The sequence below is a fragment of the Camelus dromedarius genome, chromosome 22 (assembly GCF_036321535.1).
Source record: "Camelus dromedarius isolate mCamDro1 chromosome 22, mCamDro1.pat, whole genome shotgun sequence".
Classification (NCBI taxonomy): Eukaryota; Metazoa; Chordata; class Mammalia; order Artiodactyla; family Camelidae; genus Camelus; species Camelus dromedarius.
Window position 1 is genome coordinate 14,004,322 of NC_087457.1, and position 21,342 is coordinate 14,025,663.

Here is a 21,342-nt window from a genome sequence, read left to right on the forward strand (position 1 = left end):
TTGGCATCCACTCTACGTCTACAATGATGTCATCTTGAGATTCTTAACTAATGAAATCTGCAAAGACCCTATTTCCAAATAAAGTCACATTCTGGTTCCAGGTGCACATGAATTTTGGGGAGACACCATGGTAAAGTTTTGAGAGTAGGGAGCAGCTTAGTTTATTGCATTGTGTGTGATCTCATTGACCTCACGATGCACGCAAGTGTGACAGGTTTGTGCAGCTCAAAATAACACGTTTCTGTGTATAATTCTTCTTGAGGATTTTATGGTATGGCTCAAGTTCCTCACCCCATTTCAATATAATTTTGATCCCTTCCAAATTACTTGCTCATCTATTAAAATAGCAGCTTGTATCCCAGAACAAGCAGTGGGGAGGCATTAGTATTATGCAAATACATATGCAAATATATGCAAAATATTTAAAATAGACACCAATATATTTTAATGTGTCCTAAGGGTGCTCATTCAGTCATTTTATCTTTTTTCCCCCTGGTTCTGCTATGAGATATAAAGTCCAATGCCCCAAACCAAAGGATATTTGAAAATCCCAGCTGAACTCATCGGGCCGCCACCCACAGAATCCAAGAGCTGGAGGTACCACTGAGGATCCCACCTGTTTTCACTAAAATCTGCATCACCCGTTCACTAAACATATGGTAAACATCAAAATTACATTGGTTATATAAAGCAAACATGGACAACAGAAAAATCCAAACTCTGAGAATGTCCTAATCAAAAAAGGACATGGAATACAAAAAAAACACAAAAATTTTAAAAGGACAATTCTTGAGATGCAGATCAAACTGCTAAGGCAAATTTTGAAACATTCATTGCAGACCTTTTCCTGGGACTCGTGTCGCAGTAATACGATTCGCTCTGTATTAAGAGTCTAGGTATCATTTTTTAAAATTCCTAATGAGTGAGTGAATAAATGAGTGTGTATCTTTTTTAGGCCCCTTTATTTCCTCCTTCAGTTCTGCTTCATTACGTCTGAAGTTCCCCTTTACTGGAGTCTTAGCCACTCTTTCTTCATTTAGGGAATCAGGCTGAAAATTCGTGGGGAAATTGCCACAATAGCTTAAATTCACACTAAGTCTTTTCTGAAAGTACCTGTTAATTGTGGGCTGAAGTAGACCCCTATGAGGGATCTTGAGAGAGGACAGAAAGCAGAGGTTACCTTATGCATACATATTCACATGACAGAATTTCCATTTAAGGCCCAACTTCAAAGCTCTCATCCTTCAAGGATGGAGCTGTGCTTAACTCTCTACCCCCCTAGCCTTGTGACCTAACAGCCCTTGAGTAAGTGGAAGAGGCAGAACTCTTGGGACTAACTCAAAGCGCAGGGATGGAATACGAAAAATGTAAGAGAACCGTGTTCATCTACCTTTCAGCCCACCTACAACTTACAAATCACAATATTACAATAGAGTTCAAACTTTTCTGGAGTGAACTCTGTCGCCTTAACTCTGTTGATCGTTTCTTTGCTTCAAAATGAAAGTATATAATTTGGAGAAAGAGTAGTAACCGAAAAGTGGCGTACTACTTGGATTTCTTTTGGAAACAACAGAGAACGATCGCTAGGGGAAAAAGATTTGGTAGGTAAGGGAGAGGAAGGAGATGTGAATGGAGGCGAGAGGGATGATGACAATCTGTGGGGCCCGTGAAGTGGCGACAGATTTTAGTATTTTGGGAGTAAACCCGGTGTTGCCTGCTGCTGAGGTGAGATACCAACGTGGGGCGTGGCCAAGTGGGGAAAGAATATTTTAAGGATCAGTGGTCTATGAACAAGACCCTCCTTTAGTGCTTTCAGAAAGATTTCATTATAGATTTAATTTGCTTTTCAATTAATTCCTACAACTCCAAGCTGTCGGGATCCGACCATGTGCAGAAGTTGCTTTAAAACAAGAGGGGGTGAGCCCGGCTGATGGGGGTGACAATTCAATGAGAGAGAGAGGAGGCATTAACCCTAGTGAGGCTCAGAAATCGTGCACAAGCTGTGGACGGTTTTATCTGTGCAGCAGCCCACGGGTCCAGTACCCCATGGGCACGCATCATGCCAACAGTCATGTTCAGCTGGTGTGCGGTGGCTGCTCGGAGGTCCAGAGCCTCTCTTGAAGGGCAGTGAGGGAGGAGAGGAGGTGGGGAAATCCAACTGCTCCCCGTTGCCAGGTCTGCTCCCCATCGCCGCTTTGTCCCCACCTTCCCATGGACGTAGTAAGGCAAGGTCCTTCCAGGGGAGCCTGTATCCCCTCTAATTCCTGAGAATTATGGATCTGCTTGGTGCCGGGGCTGTACGGTGGGGCCTGTTGTTTATAACAACATCCCTGGGAGCTTGGTTTTGTTCTAACAGCACCTTTCTCATCCTCAGTCGAGGAATCTGTCATAACAAGCTCTCATAAATTCCTGCCGGCGCCTCCGTTTTATCACCTCCAGCCTCTCAGCTGTGATATAGGGCCCATCAATCTCGTCGGGACCGTCTTACCGCACTGGGTGCCTGGCTGCCTGCCTCCCCCGACTCAGTGTGGCTTGGCCACAAAGGAAAGGGGCTGCAGTGGGGTCTGAGCTGACCCTGGGGGGGCCCTGAAGATGACTGGGGTTTTGGGACCAAGTAAAGGGAGGGGAGGAAGGAGAAGAAACAGGGGTGTAGCAATGAGGTCTCCGAGGAGCAAAATATTTCAGAAGCCGGAATTGGCTAGAGAGACTTGCAGGGGTGTCGTGTGTGTGTGTGTGTGTATGTGTCATGTGTGTGTGTGTGTGTGTGTGTGTGTGTGTGCGCACGCACACTCTGTGCTGATAGATACACAGACCTCAGCAGGTTCCAGCAGCTCAAAGGATAAGACCTGTCCATTATTGATTTTCCTCCATGTTTGATTAGAACTACAAATGGAGGAAGGAGAGAGAGAGTAACTCCAAGCCCTGGGCAGACTTTGACGTTTGCAATAAATCAAGATCTTAATAGTATTTAAAAGGGAGCTTTATATCTAACGTGTTTCCTCCTATGTCAACTCGGGGTGCGTCCTTCCTCTTTCACTACGAGAAACGAGGACCAGACTTGGGAACACATGAAATGCCCACCTGATCCAAGATGCAAAAAATAAATACATTAATTAGTAATCTATACCGAAAAGAAAGAAAGAAATACAGCTGCTTTCTGCGGAGGACACTTACAGTTCAAAGCGGCCCTCTGATGTCCTCTGGCCTGGCCCTCTTCCCTGGGTCAGGGAAGAGGTCAGCTGGGACCAAGATCTGATGCAATTCCTTCTACCTTGCTCTGATTTTCCAGCAAAAACACGATCTTTTCTCCACCTCGACTTTGCTGAGTCTCTGCAATAAAGAAAGAAGAGGGACAGAGATTAGGTAAGCCAACGAATCTACTTCCCCGGAATTGTGTGGGGCTCTGCAAGTTTATATTAACCATCAGCCAGAGCTGAAGTGGGGTGAAAGGAGACAGGGGAAGTGCGGGAGGTGGGATTTGAAAAGCCTGGGGAAATGTGTTCCTTTCCTCTGCCGCACACCCTGTGTGAGTGCCCGACGCCCCTGCCTCGCTTCCCCGGGACACGGTCAGCTGTAGTGGAATTTGCTCTGCTCAGGCCCCGTTTCTATCTAACTGAATCCTAAAACCTTCCCCCATCGGAGGCCGCCATCACTTCCGTCAAGATTCCTATTTTTGCCCCCATTTCACTCTAGCTTCCGCTCCAGGTCCTCTTACTTGTCCTAATTTAATTCCCCTGGCTTGTCTTCCTCTTTCTTATGAGCTCTCTGGGTTTTTACAAAAGCTCAGTCTGCAGTTCCCTGAGATTTCTTTACCACCTCTCTAAATTCTACACGCCTCACCTCAGAGCATCCCTGTCTCATGAGACTCTACTGCCACAAATATTCAGACGACATAAACCTCCCTCTCTCTGCCCTGAGTCACCTTAGCTCCGGTGGGTGCCGCCTTTCTCCTCTTCCCTGGGTCTTGCACTTAGATACCCTGTGATCCAGAAAGCTCAGCACACTTCTGTTACCAACAGCATGATTTTATTGAGCTCAAAGCCTTACATATACCTTTGGTTCTTCTCTCATGTATATCACCTTCGCCCCAGTCATCATGCCCTGTGAATACTCTGTAAAACATCTAGAATCCCTTCCCTCCTTTCCTGTTCCATTGATATTGACCTTGACACTCTTAACCCCTCTGCCTCTTGCTTGGAGAAATAATATACATATATATGGAGGTGTGTATTTGTCTGTCTGTCTGTCTGTCTACCTATCTATCTACCTACCTATCTATCTACCTATCTATCTAAATTTCCTGGATATTTATCTAAACTCTAATCCCTTCCTATTTCAATCCACCCTGATCAGCTGTTCTACACATTTGACTTTCCTCGGCTAACCCACCTCTCCTCCCCAAATGAGAAAACCCTCTTGTTTAGAGGAAATCCCAAAGTCATGGGAGACAGACCATGCCTCTCACTATAGGTGCTGAACGGAAACAAGCATCTGTTTCTCCGTTTTGGTCCCTTGGCAGCTAGCGCACAGACATGTGACCGGAGTCCAGCCAAATGCATGACCCTCCCAGGGAATCTGAACCTTGAAGAAGCAGCAAGAAGACCCGGGAGGAGTTAAAGGTACTTTGCAGCAGTAGCAGCAGCAGAGTTCAGCAGTGTGGCCACAAGAGATGAGTGGATTCTATTTATTTACTTTTTTATTGAAGTATAGTCAGTTTACCATGTTGTGTCAATTTCTGGTGGACAGCATAGCGATTCAATTATACATATATATTCCTTTTCATGTTATTTTTCATTATAGGCTATTATAAGGTATTAATAGAGTTCTCTGTGCTCTACAGTAGGACTTTGCTGTTTATCTATTTTATATACAGTAGTTAGTATCTGCTAATCCCGAGCTCCCAATTCATCCCTCCACCCCGAAGTTTCTTTTTTGTTGAAATTATCCAGATGTAATAACCATATTTTTTAGTTTCTTTATTTGATGCTCAGACATCTTGGGGCCTTGCTGACCGGAGAGGAATGAACGGTGTCTCCCAGGGCTTAGCCAGTTCCTAGAGGCAGTAAAAGACTCACCTCTGAGCACCACTTTCGTACGCAAACCAGCCGCTCCAGAGCTGTAGCCATGACCACCTCCTTTATGGGCTGTCACACTCTGGGTACCATGCCCCTATCCTAACCACCCCAGGGCCAAGTACCCATGGACTAAAGACATCCCTGATGCCCCACAGCCAACCTGTTACTTAACCCAGCCAAACCTAAGCCTGCTCATCCTGCCTTGTTAGTTCTTTCCCATGGAAACCACAGGAAAGGCTCTTGTTTGCGTTTTTTCTCTTAACTTTCTCTGCCCCTTGACCAACGGTGGTGCCTCCCTGGTGTGGCCCTGGGTGACACGGTGTGCCTCCTGTTTTTAGGAATCTATTGTGAGTATACAAATCTCCTTCTTTCTTGAAAATCACTACCATGTCTGTGTGTCTCACCACATCCGAAGCTCAGGCAGCCTTAAAACACCAGACGTGGTTCTGATGCTGACAGCCAAGGATGCCACCTGGTCTAGTTCCTGCCTTATCAGAGTTTGCGAGGTGATAGAGGAACTGGAAACACTAAAACTAACTTAAGAGGGGTCTTATGGCAAAAGAGCAAAAGGCAATCTCATCGAGATCTAAGAATAAGAAATCAAGAACAGCTTTAAAAGATTTGGACCAGAAAAGCCAGGGTCCGAGGCTCTCCCCACTATCTCTCCGCATTCTGATGGCCTCTCTTCTCCGTTCTGAAACACCAAGCTGCTCTGCTCTCATTTCCTTTCTGATTCCAGCATTTGTCATCGGCGTGCACAGGGCCCCACGTGGCTGCCCCAACCTGACCCAATTTGATCCTTCCGTTCAAACACTCACCAGGATGTAACTCTGTGCTCAGTGTACCACAGCCCACGGGCCAAGCCTGCCTGGCACCTGCTTATGTCAATAAAGCTTCATTGTAACAGCCAATCCCACTCACATGTGCAGTTATCTGTGGCTGCTTGTGGGCTACAAGGACAGTTGAGTAGCTGTGATGGAGAGCAGACGGAAGGCAAAAACAAAGTATTTACTCTCTGGTCCTTTGCGGAAGAAAAAAGTTTGCTCACAACTCTACTAACCTAACTGATTCAATCTCTCTGCTCCCCACCTTCAAACTGCAGGGAAAACAATAGATCGGATTCAGCTTTGGTCAGATTTTTACCCCCAATCGAATCACCTAAGAAAAAGTAGATGTAATATCTTGTCATTCCTAGGAATATATTCCTGAGTTTGTGCTGAAGGGACAGGTTGCTAAGAAATGAAAGTAGAAAAAAAAAAAAAAGAGAGAATGAGTTGATTATCACTGTTATTTACTTATTTATTTATTTATTCATTTATTTATTCATTTACTTACTTAAATGGAGGTAGCGGGGATTGAACTCAGGACCTCATGCTTGCTAAGCATGTGCTCTACCACTGAGCTGTACCCTCCCCCTACTATTTTAAAGGTAACCCCATCAGTTTTATCTTTCCACACTGTGCAAGAACATATGACAGCCCCTCAGTTCTCCCTAAAATAAAAACTACGTATCGCTACCTAGCTTTCGAAGTGATTTCCATTCTGCTGGTCTGATCATCTGAGAAAGGATAAGCGCATTTGCTTCCTGTCTGTGATAAACGAACACCAGACATCAGGCGTTCGCGGCTCAGCAACAACTGTGATGGGGGGAGGAGGAGGCGGGCTGCACAGGCTGCGGGATGGACTCCGCCCCCAATCCCGAAAGCAGCTAAACAGCCTAATGGTCCAGGGCTCAGTGCTCAAAGGTGCATGGTGACGAGTGTCTGGTCTGAGCAAGAGTTAATATCGGAGAAAATCCAAGGCAAATCCGTGCAGGCTATTGAAGAGGAAGATCGAGTATTTACCTGTCTGTTTCCCGAAATGATCCAACTCACTGAACTCACAGGGGGCCAGAGCATGTGTAAAGCAGGGTCCTACTTCTCACAAGACAGGGCCAGCCAGGGCTAAGCAGCAGGGACACTGAGGAGAGCCCAGTGAGAAACTGGCTCTGGGGGGAAACTGATGTGAAACAAAGCCTAGATCTGGGGAACAGAGAATCCAGGGGAATGTTTAATAGGCTAGTGTTTGGCAGGCAAGCCTGTGCCCAGTAATCAATCATTCCAGTTATCTGGAGACCCAGTTGGATGGAAACAAGGCTCACTCCCATTTCTGACACCCGGCTGAGCTGAGGCTCCGCACTTGGCCCCCCGGATCCGGATGGGCTGTGAAACGGAATGCTGCAGATGACAGGAATCAATGGCTCCAGCTGAGAGGGGCTGGCAGAGGGAAACTATCACATTATTCACTTATTTGCCACCTCTCCACAGTACGAGCTTTCCAGCGCACACAGACGAGTCTCTTTCTTGTCAGCATAAGCCGCTGTGTTCATTCCAACCTAAGAAGCCAGGCTTCTGCTAATTCACGCTCCTCTAATGCCTGCCTCTTCATTCTTACCACACAATACAGCTTCGTTGAACCTAGAAAGTTCGGCTTTCTGTCATCCAGTCTTATAGATCAGACACAGAGTTGAAAGAGCTGAAGCTGAAGTATGCCCGCTGGAAAAAGAAGGATGCCCTCATAAATTACGCGGTGGCTTGCGTTGGTGCGGGTGGTCAGTGTGGAAGAAGAGGATGACTTTCTCAGCAGTGACTGTGCGAAATGTCAATTAACACGTGCTTCATATGCTCTGATTAACATGTGTGCCTTGCATCCAACAGGATTATAAAGTGTTAAAAGACTGACCCGTGTGTTCAGACTCCCGTGCCCCTGCACACGCCACTGTCCTTTCCTAAACCCAGAACACGGCACTGAATTCGGTATTGAGCAAGTGACGGAAGGAATAACTGCCATGTTGTTCTCTGGCCAAACTCGCCCTCTGGGATCCAGCACGGCGCCGGCGACAGACCTGCTTGAGACTACGATCTGGTTCTGTTTTCCTTCTGGTTATGGAACCTTCAGCAAATTGCTTAATAATTGGCATTGTTTTCTCATCTGTAAAAGGAGGATAATGAGTGCCATCGGAGGTTCTGGAGAGGATTACATGATGAAACAATACATGTCGGCTGGCACTAGCATGTACCATTCTTCAGCACAGTTCTGGGCTCAGAGAAAGGGTTCAGTAAATGGCCAGCCAGCATTATTTAGTCTGCATTTTGTCATTATTTGGAACTATTGAATCTTGGCAATGCTCAGTGTCTTTTCAATGCATGAGTTATGAATCAAAAAGATCAACACAGCGTTGATGGAGAAGATAATGGATCTATATTAGCAAGAATAGAAATCCCTGAAGACAGACTGTACTCATATTTTACAGGTTTTTAACTTTTGTAATTTAGAGAGATCTGAGAAACAGGGAGGCAGCTTCAACAGAGGTATTTGCTCTTTCTCATCAAAAGCAATTCTGGAGTGTTCATTCTTCTTCCTCTGTTTTGAGATTGCTGTGCTGTTTGCTACATGCCTCTAAAAGAACTGTTTTCTCTCGGCTTCAATTGGACTTACAATTACTCCTTCTTTTTTTTTTTTTCTTTTTTTTTTTTGACAAAATAGCATTACTGGTGGGAGAAGCAAAGTCTTTTATTTGTGTTCTTTCACGAATGTGTTCCCATCACATGTTTCAAAGGCCATTTACATCATTAAGACACAATGAACACAGAGGCAGTGTGTTGCCAGCAGTCAGCACAGCTCTACGCTGTGCTGAACCTCGATGTGTCTGAAGCACTCCCTGTCCTTCCTGCCTGTGATGTCACCCTACCCCGGCAATCCATCTGAAATATTGCGTTTTACTGAGCCATTCACCTAGTATGCACAGTATTATGAATCAAGGTTATTTGTTGTAGACTTTTGCTTTTTACTGGTAGTCACAGCTGTGATTAAAAAAAAATGGCTGATTTATTCTTAGCTTTTGTTCTACATTTTTTTTGGAGTAAATTCAGTAAGAAAAGGGATGGGGGGAGTACAAAATCTACAAATCTCTGCATAATGCAATTCATCAGAGCACGATTCTAGGGAGAATCACTTTCTCTAAAGGGGAAGTTCTGTCCGACGTAATCTATCCCCCAACCAGGAGGGCTGTAGACTCGGCCACTGACCAGGCAGCACCCATCTGATGGGCTTAGTGTGACTGGGGCTCGGGGACCTCAAAGAGCAAAGCGGCTACCAATTTGTCCCAGGGTCGTAAATTCCAAATCTCGACCGCTCCTTTCTGTTAAAGCATTTGAATGCTTCTGCTGAAATTTAAAAAGTCATTGTCACATTACACCTCCAACAGGAAGGCTTCCCTGACTCTCCTCGGAGTCATCAGCGCTGCCTCCTGTGTGCCCTGGTTACTCTCATATGTCCACCTGCTTTCCCCCAGAAGAACACAATTACCGCACTCTACTGAGTGTCTCTGGTCCCCATTCCAGAGCAGCTTTTGCACTGGCGGATAATTAATTTCATAAAACTGGTCCAGCACATCATAGTTACTCCAGAGAGCTGAATCAGTGGATGTCCAGGTAACATTGTCTTGAATATAGAATTAAAACAACTCCTAGACCCCATTTACTAGGTGTCCTATGACTTTCCATCCCAGATGGTACTAAGGAATGTCAGGACGGTTTTAAAAGCCTACGTTGTGGCTTATCTGCTGCCTTCCCAAGAGAACTCCCCATGAGAAATCAGCCAATAACATCTTAGTTTGAATTAGTTTTTTGGGTTATGGTGGCTCTTTGATATGTACCCCTGCTCCTCTGAAAACAGTGGTACACAGTATACTTGATGGACATGTTACATTTCCAACAACAGCTTACGGTATGGTGATTCCTGGGAGGTGGGGAGGGAGGAGGAAGGAGATACGAAGTCTGGAGGGCCCATCACTATCTCTGGGAAGTGTGTACATTTTGAAATATCCCCCTTGGTGATGCTGATATGGCTTCACTCTACTTAGATGTATGTATTTGAGAATCCAACCAGAGACTTTCCCCCTCTATCTCCTGGCCTTTTTTTTTTTTTGATGCATCTGGCACATAGCAGATGTGCCAGAAGTTAGTTAACAAGTCACATTGTCACCAGCAAAGACCAGAAGGGAAGTGGATAAAGAGAAGCATAGGTGTGTGTTCACTGCAGAGAGGAAAGACAGCTAACAGAGGTGTGTTTATCCCAGGATGTGTCTCCGCAGAGGGAGAGGTGACTGGGGACACTGTGGGTTTAGTATGGGGGGACCTGGGGCCTGAGAAGACTCACTGAGAACAGGAGTGTTTGGACTGAATACAGAACACGGAAGACTATACTTCCTGATCTGACATTTACTCATTTCCAACACTGTGTGTGTTTCTGCTTTCTTTTCTCCTTTCCCCAAGACTGATCAGGTGCTTGGATCTGGTGCTTCTTCCCAAAATGACTCGCGTTTAACTCAGAGCAGTGATGTTTCAGTTCAAGACACAGGAAATGCAGGAACAGCATTAGGGAGGTCCTGCTACCGCCGTGGTTGTTCAGTGCTCTCCCAGGTCAGACATTTTCCCTTCTCCTGCCCCTGTTTCCTTCTAACTACAATTTTATTTACACCTCATACTTTCATAGCTGAAGTTCTTGAAAGAATGATCTGAACTTACTATCTTTACCAACTTATTGTTGCTGCAACTCGTGACAATCTGGTTTTTGTCACCACCGCGAGGCTAACAGCGGCTTGCCGATGATCTGAAGTGGGACACGTAGTTTAATGAAAGCGTTCCCATCTCTTCCTCCTCTTCTTCTTAGACTTGCTCCTGCCTCTCTAGGCACTTTGTTCGGTCTCCTCTGGTGAATCTTCTCATTCTTTCTGAACATTACATGTTGATCTTGTCTTCAGGTCTGTCCTTGAAACTCTCTCTTCCCAATACATACTCTCCCTGGGTGATTTGGCCAAACCTCCAACTTTAGTGATTCCCAAAGGTGCACTCTACTCCCAACTTGAGAGTGCCAGACCCAATGCAACGCTACTGTTTCACTTCATAGCATCAGAAATGGCATACAGGGATAATCTGGCACCGAAGGATTCCCTCCTGCTAGCAACTGCTTTCAAAATTTCGAGAGTCAAAACAAAGGTACCAAAGCATTATGTTCTCTTCCGTTGATTAGAAGACATTTGGTCCTGTCCAAAACGTCCATAAGACACTGGGTCCACGCCAAAAGGTCCTTGAAATCCGGTCCTATTCAAAGCATCCATGAGCGCATTTGGTCCATACCAAATGGTTTTGGATGGAACCACATATCAAGGGTTTTATCATAGACCAAATATCTTCATGGATATTTTAGACAGGACCAAACATGACCAAATATTCTTCCTGCTTTTCTTCATTTTCTACCTCTTTTCCCTCTCCCAGCTCCCAGCTCTATCCAGCCAGCACCCATTATAATCAGCCAGGGAGACCTTTTAATGGTTCCATTCTGGAAGCAGACAGTGGCTCTTAATTCTTCGGAACGGAGCATCAACAAGATTAATACACCCCTCATTTGATAATGTTTATCACTTTTCACAGTATGACTTCAATGCATTTTTAGGTTAAAACACCCTTTGTCCAACATGGGGAGGATTTAAAAAATGAAATAAGGTACAGCTCTTGGCACTGTAATGCATAATTTCCTAGCAGAGTTCCTGATGCAGAGAAAATGTTTAAAAATGATTCACTATTTTAATTAACTCTGCATTTTGACATTTTTGGAGCTATTTAAGTTTGGCAGTGATCAGTGTCTTTTCATTGTATGAGCTTTGGATCTGAAAGAACAATTCAGCATTTATTTACTGGAAAAAGGAGAGGATACCCTATCCTATCGCACATTTCCAGTGACAAACACAGTGCTTACACCTGGATATACTAAATCTCAATCTCAGCACATGCAAAACAGAATGATTTTACTCCTTCCCAAACCTGGTCCTGCTTGCCTGAATTGGTCACTGCCTTTGCCCAGAGCAGAGATCACCTTAATCTATATCCAGTGTCCATCTTTCACATATCCTGTCAGTCACCAGTTCCTTTATAGGTCCAGAGTACAGTTCAGATCTTATCTCTCCCATGACCATTGCCTCAATTTCGCCCTCTAAACAAGAGCTGGTACTTACTGCTCAGCACAGACTCAGCAGTCAACAAATGCTAGTTTCGTGCTAAGTGCTTTACGCTCATGATCTAATCCTCACAGACAAGCTATGAAGTATGTATCAACACCCCACTTTATAGATGAGTAGACTGAGGCTAAGAGAGCTAAGGAAGCCTAGGACCACCCCGTTAGGAGGCGGTAAGCCACAACTTGAGCCTAGACCTGCCTTTCTCAGAACTTGCCTTTCTCAATTTCTACGTTAAGCATCCTCTACTGTCATTGTACCTCCTGTTTTCTCTCTCTCCCCTAACCTTGTTCTCCTGATGATAAATGCCTATGTGTTCTCTAAGCATGAAATAAAATAGTTACTACATATAAGAGTCTTTCCCCACCACCTTCTTTGGAGCACTGCCATGGGAGCGTTCTCTGTTTTCTCACAGAACCTCAAACCTACATATGGTAAAATATTCATCACACATTATTCTAATTTTGGTGGGTTGACACTTCAGAACATTGTCCATGTTGTTTTTACCCTTGTTTTCCATTATCTTCCTTGTTCTTCCTGCTTTCCGTCAATGAGCCTTCATTTAGTGCCTCGTGGATGGGACGACAAACAGAACACATAGGAAGAAATGAGTCCACTTCTGGCTTTTGACTTTCAGAAACCCAACCCTGTAAAGGAAAAGGCAGCAAACTTGGACAAGAGAGTTGGGCAACCATCGGAGGGGCAATAGCGGAGTTGTCTTTCCCCCAACTAGGGAAACAGTCCCTGGATAGAGACAAGAAAGGTCTTTGGAGAAGATGCTGGATTGCCTTGTGAATTCTGGATAAGAGAGGACAGAAGACACTCTCTTCTCCACATCCAGATGCAGCCCTGGGAGGGGATAGTGGTTTCCCCCCAGTGTCAGGAAATCAGAGAGCAAGTGAACGTTATTCAGCCTGTTCCACCTACTGAGTGCCCATCTTGTGCCAGGCACTATTCTGGGCACTGGGTGTGTGGCAATGAACAAGAGAGGGGGAAATCTTGCTCTTAGTTTAAGGGGCCACCCTGAACTGGGTGTCCCTGTGTTCTGGCTCGGTACAGAAACCTAGTGAGGGTCGTAGAAACAGCTGATAATGGACCTTCCTTAACAAGCCTTGCACCGAAACAGCAAAGAGCGCCACAGTTGAGGACCAGACCAAGAAAGAGCATCTCAGGAGACGGCGGGTGCCTAGATAAGGACCCCGAGGGGATTATCAATCTGGCCCAGCACAGCATAAGTGAACCACTCCCAACCCATCCTCTGTCCCCCACCCTGAACAACCAGGATTGCAAGAAAACCCTTGACTAGCAGAACTCAAGTTTCACCTATCTTGGTGGAATGGGAGCTCAAATACAAGTTTAACTGAGTTACAGAAAAGTGAAGAATTTTTTTTTACCTGCTGAACATGGTTTCTTTTTTTTTCCCTTTATCTGTGAGTTCTCTGAGAGCACTCAATTAATTGATCAGGGGCAGCTATGGTTGGTGGACATCTGAATGACTGTATGCACAATCGCTCATTCACTCATTCATTTTTCACATTTATTGAGGCTAATTTTTGAGCACTGGGCCAAGAGCAAGCTATACAGCAGGGAAAAAGACAAGACCTCAGCACTCAGAGAATCAGAACCTCAGCCAAGGGCTGTGTTTTAAGCAGGAAGCCTTGTCAGGCAGGATGTATGGAAGATGTTCGTCCTCCCTTTTTCAGAGGGTAATAATTTTCTTGATTGATTTCTGCTTTTTGTGGTCGCTCATATATTTCTAAGCTACAAATTCTCTGAAAGTTCTAAGATTTTTCAATCAGCACCTTCCACCCCTCCTCACCCCCACACCACCAAGCAAGTTCCCGGGTGTCATATTTTTGGGGCTTTGTTGTCTTTTTAAAACTAACGCTGGAATATTTATGCCCACACTGCATACCTTTTACATAGGTCCTTAATTAGACAGTTTTAAACCACAAAGACTTGGAAAAGAGGAGAGTCCTTAGGAGTTGCACCTAAACATTAAATGGTTGTAAATAACTTACAGAGCACCCTGTTACTCCTCAAAGGCTGCTAGTCTCTAGAGTTAATTATGAAAGAGAAACACCAGTGTCCTAGGAATCAGGTTTTGCCAGCTCAGACAAGCAGCTGATTCTTAAGAAGACATTTTATAGTACATTTTAAATTTTTTGAATAACTAAAAAATACACTTTAGGAATCAGAATACTTGATTTAAATAGTTTGCTTTTTCATGTTGCTTTCCCTGTATGGAGCTCACACACTGCCCACAAAGTAAACAGGAGTACACGGAGCCAGCTAGCGAGGAAGACAGATCCTTAGAGTATTTAATTAAAGCAAGCAAACAAACAAAAAAATCCAAGACCTTTCCTTCCAAAAAAAAAAAAAATCTATGTTTGGCTTTTCTGCTGCATCTCACCCCTGTCATACTAGGGAAGGCACCTGTCACCTCGCACCCGATGGCTGGAACATCCCAACTGCTTTCTGTGTCGCTAATCCGACACCTTCAAATCCGCTTGGCACTTTGCATGTTACTAGACTGATCTTACTAAACTACTTCGTACATTTTACACCTCTGCCTTCCTTCTGCTGCTCCCCTTTGGAAACGTCGTTAGTGTTCCCTCACTGGCAGCGAGATCTTCACAGGTCTGTTTCAAATAGGGGGACCATACACATCGGTCGAACTTGCAGTGTCCTCGTTCGTGCCTGATTTCCCCTTTTCCTCCCAAAGCTGACTCAGTTTGGAGAATAACCCCTACTCTGTTGATTATTCCTCCAGATTCCAGTGTGGCTCATACCATCAAGATCTCCACGCGAGCCCTTCTCTCATTCTCCCGTTCCCCTGCACAGCTCACACTGTGTCCCTTTCACGGAAAGCGTGTCCCTTCCTCTACCCATTCTTTGAGATTCAGCTCAGGTGTTGCGACCTCCAAAAAGCCACCATCAGCACTTGGGGCCATGCCATGCTCTGCCGTCTATGAATTTTTCTCACCTTAGTACCACTCATTCTGACACGTCATCATTTATGGCTTTACATTCTTCATTAGCAAGAATGAGAAAAGAAGACCTTTCATGCTATACATTTGCTTGAATAACTCAAATATTTTTTTCTTCCAACATTTTATGTTGAAAAATTTCATGCCCCGATGAACTGTTCAATGAACTGCACAACAAAAATATGTATATGCTTCACCTGGAATCGCTAATTGTTAGTCTTTTGCCACATTTGATTTTTCCCTCTCTTTTGCTGTCACTGTCTTTATTTCTGTCTCTCTGTGTGTGTATTTTTTTTTTGTAGACCGCTTAAAAAAAAGGCTGCAAACCTCATGATACTTTACCTGTAATGTCTCTAGCATGTATGTCTCAGAATAGACATTCTCCAACATAATCACTCTATTAACACATCTAACAAAATTAACAAACCTTCCATAATATCATTAAACGTAGATTCAATGTTACCCAATTGTGCCTAAAATGACCTTTATAGGTATATTTGCTTCTTGTTGCTGTTATAATGAATTACTACAAGCTTAAGTGTCCTAAAATCACAAATTTATTGTCCTACAATCTACAGGTCAGAAGTCCAAAATGGATCTCACTGTGTTAAAATTAAGATGTTAGCCGGGCTGTGCTTCTTTCTGGAAACTCTATGGGAACATCCTGTTGTTGTTGTTTTTAACCTTTTCCACCATCTTAAGACCACATTCCTTGACTGGCATCCCTCTTCCATTTTCAAAGAAAGCAATGATGGGTTGAGACTGTCTCCCATCACATCCCTGTGACATCAACTCCTCTGCTTTTCTCGTCATATGTAGAGGATCTGGGGATGAGGTGGACATCTTTGGACATCTGTCCCACATGCAAAATACATTCACTGCATCCCAGTATCCCCAAAATTCTCAACCTATTTAGCATCAACTCAAAGTCCAAAACCTTATCAGCTCAAAAGCCCCAAATCTCATCACCTAAATCAGTTAGAGATCAGACTTTGGCTATGACACACGCTGGGGCAAAGTTCCTCTCCATCTGTAGACCTGTGAAGTTCAAATCCATGTTGTCTTCTCCCCAAATTCAATGGAATAGGATCATGGCTACAGATGATTCCATTCAAAAAGGGATACAATGGAAGAAAAAAAAATCTCCAGCCCCAAGAAATTTCAAAATCCACACAGGCAAACTCCATTTGGCTCCAAGACCTGGAATTAATCCTTTGTGCTTCATGAATCTGTCCTCTGGGACTGCAGCTCTGCCCTCTGAGTCATCCTTCTTTTTTATAAAATGTAGCTTATGTTTATAACTGGGTAATTTTATCAGCCTCTCTTTTATTGTTTGTAGAAGTTTGGAGGCAGCCTTCTTTTGTTTTACAGTCTCTCTTTCCTTTCATTCCAAGTTGGCAATGTTTCTGCCGGTACAACATTCTCAAGAACCTTGTGGGTCTCTGGTCTATGTCACAGGGATTGACTCCGTTAGACAAGAGGCTCCTCCTATCTATTGCAGCCTAGATGGTACTGCGTTGGCTGAGAGAATCCATAAGTCACATACCAAAGCTTTTCAATCAGCCCTCTGTGACTGAATACTCTGGCCTTTCAGTCTTCCAAGGCAACAGTCAAAGGTTGCCCCGCCACACCCATGGCTTTCTCTCTAGAACACGCTTTCTTGACAGCACCTAATTTTACCACTTTTTTACAATCTGGATAGATTGAGAATTTCCCAAATTATCAAGTCTTGGTTCCTTTTAACTTAACAGTTCTTCTCACAATCTATCTCTTTCCTCTCACATTTTATTATGAATACCAAGAAGAAACTCGATGGCAACTTCAACAACTTGCTTGGAAAGCTCCTCCGCTAAATGCACATTTTCATAGTTTATAATTTCTGCCATAACTGCAGGACACAATTCTGCTGAATGTTCTGTCACTATGTAACAAGGATTCTCTTTCCTCAAGCTTCCAGTAATGAATTCTTCATTTTGTTTTCAGCCCTCCCTGACAGCCTTTAATATTCAGATACCCTATTCAGTAGGAAACCTAGCATTTCTTTCTATCAAGCTCCTTAAAATTCTTCCAGCCTCTGCTCAATTTCAAAGCTAATGCTACATTTTTAGGTATTTAGTAAAGAAGAATTTCACTTCTGATACCAACATTTCAATCAGTTTTCTATTGCTGCTCTAACAAATTACTACAATGCATATGTGTTGTCTTAGTGGCTTAAGACAACACATATGCATTATAGTCCTGGAGGTCAGAAGTGTGAAATGGTTCTCACTGGGCTAAAATCAAGGCATCTGATGGCCTGTATTCCTTTCTGGAGGCTCCATGGGAGACTCTGTTTCCTTAGTTTTCCAGTTCCTGGGGGGTGCCCACATCCTTTGGCTCATGGCCCCTTCCCTTAGCACAGCCAGCAAATGGCAGGTTAGTTTTCCTTCCATCGCATCTCCCTGACACTCCCTTTTCTGCTTCCTTCTTTTTATAAGGATCCTTATGACTATATTGGACCCCTTGGATGATCTAGTATAATCTATCTATTTTAATGCCAACTGATTAACAACTTTAATTCCTGCTCCCTTGTAACAGAATATATTCACATGTTCTGGGGATGAGGGCGTGGACATCTTTTATTCTGGCCAGCACAATGAGTTTCATCTCCCAATCTGTTTTCCAATAATGGTTCACATATTAATTTGTAAAAATATGATTATTTTTACTTTAAAAAAATCTGTAACAGTCCCTCACTGACCACACACCCCCTTCAAAAAACACACTTTTTTTAGACAGCGAGTTTTATGAAGAGCCGAGACCAGTTGTCTTGTAGGGGACTCCAGTAGTTTTAGATGAAACTGGCATTTGAAAACCGAGGTCTGATCACTGGAGATACGCATTGCTACTCTGCTATGCTGTGGGAGTCCTTCAAGTACTGTTAACTCTCCTACAGCTGCCAGCTCAGTTCTTGTCTGGAACCTAACTGATGAATGAATGAACGAACAACTGACAGTAAGCTAGGCGTCCACATGCTATGAAGATGTAAATTACTTTCAAATAGTAGGTATTTTTATAAGGATTTAAAATGTAAGGTCTCGTGGAGAAATTCAATAAAGTGAGGGAGAGGAAAAAGAAAAAAAATCAGTAAAAAAAAAATGTTAAGGGGAAAGAGAAGAGGAGAAAGCAAATATTTTGATAGCTTTTTGAGTCCAGAGAGATTTGGTTTTGGCTGTGGATTCCAAGCGCGGCTGTGAAAGAATTGGAATTATTCCTGTAGATGCATTCTGTGTTAACTTTTCCACAAAACACCTGAGCCCTTTGCCAGCTGACTGTCTGAGAGGGTGATGATAAGGAAAGACACAGGGAGGCAGTACAGCATCCCGGTACCACGGGGGGTGAGCTGTCAGGCTCGGGCACTAAGATGCTACCGGAAAGAGCCCGACGGGACACGTGCGCATCAGCTCTGTATCACTGCGAGGTTTCCTTACATTTCAGCTTCTGAGCTGCTATTTCCTATCCTGTTCCTTTCTGAGCAGTTACTCTTTGCTAGAAATGTCATCTTGAAACAAAGTAAGACATATTTAACTTCCCACGGATATCACTAGTGCTTTGTTTCCCAGTACATGAAGGTGCTATGTGCTGGAAACTATTGTCATTAGGGGATGTTCCAAGCTGAGAGTCAATTTATAGAAAATGGAAGAAATTGTCCAAAAAACTAAGATTTATTAGGTGTATTGCCCTGTGCTATGCGGCATCAGTTTTCTCTCTTTTCTCAAATATAATTACAAGGGAATATTTTTATAATTCATTTTTAAAGAGAATGTGTTCCTACCAATGTTGAAAAAAAATGAAATAGAGCTACAAAACAAAAGAACAAACACACGCTTTTAGATGACTCTGGTTTAAATAAACAATTTATGCTCATTATAGTACCCTAAATACCAGAAGGAGCATTTCAATTAAGTAAAATTAAATTTTATAAAGGACATTGGGACTGCAGCCACGGCAAAATGGAGAATGTTCTGGTATAACGTTATTTCTCAGAAAAACGTCACGTTTTGGGGAAGAGCGCTGCAGAAGGTCCACTTAACACCCTGCTGACTTCCTGGGGCCAGGGGAAATCACAGATCTATTAAGCAAAAAGATTTCAAATGACAGGACCTATGTTTTATTTATATTTGTATTTCATTTTCCTTCACAGGGGTTGGCACCCAGAAGACACTCAATTAATATTTTTGAATGCACAAAAGAATGTATAAACATATTAAAATAAGCCAATGATAATATAAAAATAATTTTCCAAACTCAACTAATTATGTTAGAATCCATATTGCACATTAGCTGTAATAGAAAACCATTTCTAATTGTTCAGGCTTTTATCTTCTTTTTAAAGCAGAACAACGCATGTCTTCATTTCAATAATTAATTTCACCAATATAATAACTCAGCTGCTTCAGTGAGTTTGATGACACGGGAACAGCCCAGCTTTGACTTTGTGGAGTGAAAAAGTATACAACTTTTCATTGAAAAGAAACTTCAAACACATTGATGATGACCCTGAGAGGAGAGGAAACCTTCCTAACAGGAAATGCTAAAAACATTGTGTTTAAATACTGAATAACTGGGTACTTTGTTTTGATCGTTAAATCTATACCTAGGCTGTGTGAACATATGGCAGCCTTTTAATACAAAGTTCCTGGGGATAGCATGAACCTGAATTAAGCAGCAGTCTCTAGAAACAGCCTTAATGACTTAAAGGATTCAGTAAGCCAAGTATTTCATGGCACTTCCAAGGCCATCTACTGATGTTATCTGTACATGCTCAGAAACTTGGACATCTTCAGTTAAGAGCAACCACGCCTTCTGAGGCTATACTCACATGTTGCAAAAACAGCTATTGGATGCAATTAACTTGAACTCTGAGCAGACCAGTTTGGGCCACACCTGTCGCAACAAGGATCTGAGCACATGTTTCACGTGTCCGTTGTCAATGCCTAATGTTTCGGCTCAGTTTGAAAGGTCAGAGTTGGCTGGAGCCATCTCACACGTGTGCACGCGTGCTTGTGTGTGGGTGTGAACGAGAGGAAGCAATTAAGTGCACAAGAGCAAGAGGCACTGAGAGAGTGGCCGGGGGACTTGCCTCCTCCAGCCTGACGGAGAGATGGCGGGGACTGTCGGGGCATCTCTGTGGACGAGGTTTTCCTCTCCTCCCTCCAACAGACACAGCACCAAAGCTTTCCACATTCTATCGGTCCTTGTACTTACATGGTACAGTTAATTCTTCAGTGATTGATTCATCAGGAAAAAGAGTGCTCCTGTCTATGGGCAGAATAAGCAGCACTCAAATGACTGGTACCAGTCCTTCATACGTGCTGGGCTCAGAACATCTTCTAACTAAAAAACCTGAAGATGGCAACCGGGCCACATTAGTATTTCTAAACATGACTGGCCTTTTCAATTTCCATTTCCTACAAATGGGAAACAATATGCTGATGACAGGCTGACGGATGTTTCTCCCAGCACTCCAGATAGCGTTTGCTTCTTTTGGGAGAGCAGTCGGCAGGTCTGGCAAGCGCTGGCATGAGGTTTAACCCAACGAAGGGAGAGTGTTTTTGTTTATTAAGAGGTCTGAAGCAGAGCCAGCCAGAGTTGTGATTAAATTAAAAAACATTTTTAAGCAAAGAGAAGCCGCATTTGTCTTGTGAAGGAATGCATTATAGATTCACCCCCGATTGGGACAGAGAGGGCGTGCAGGGAATCATAAACTGTAATCTCTCCATAACTTTAGTTCTAAATGTGGGAGAATCACGACAGGGCTTTGCAATTCTTGTCTCTAGATTTTTCCCTCTGTGAGCTCACTCCCAGACCCCAACCCTGGACCTTAGGAAAACAAAAGACATAATTACAAAAAGCAGGGAAACTGCTGGTCCAATTGCCTGATACTTGTGGCTCAGTTGGTTTCAAAAGCTTGCTCTTTCTTTCTGGCCTTGTGACCTAGGTGGACTCAGCCAGGTTGGAAAGCTGGAATTGACCAGCTGGAATTTACCCAGGAACCATATTCCATTTTTAGAAGCAACATGCCTACACCCCTAATTCCATTTCAACTTCACATTGTTCTCATTGAAGGTAATATCATGTATAAAGGCGACGCTCTGGATATGTGGCATGAACAGTTTCTCATCCTTAAAGGTCTCAGCTTAAGTCACCCCTGTGTCTTCCGTAACTATTTATTGTAATTCGT

The 21,342-nt window shown here is 43.6% G+C and overlaps 1 long non-coding RNA gene across 1 annotated transcript in view; it reads right to left on the bottom strand.

Annotated features, from left to right (window-relative positions):
• Positions 1 to 3,194: 3,194 nt before the first annotated feature.
• LOC116149131 (uncharacterized) overlaps positions 3,195 to 21,342 on the bottom strand; it is a 207,666-nt gene continuing 189,518 nt past the window's right edge. The window contains exon 3 of the long non-coding RNA XR_004132744.2: positions 3,195 to 3,330. This is a non-coding gene — a long non-coding RNA (uncharacterized LOC116149131). The remainder of the gene's footprint in view (positions 3,331 to 21,342) is intronic.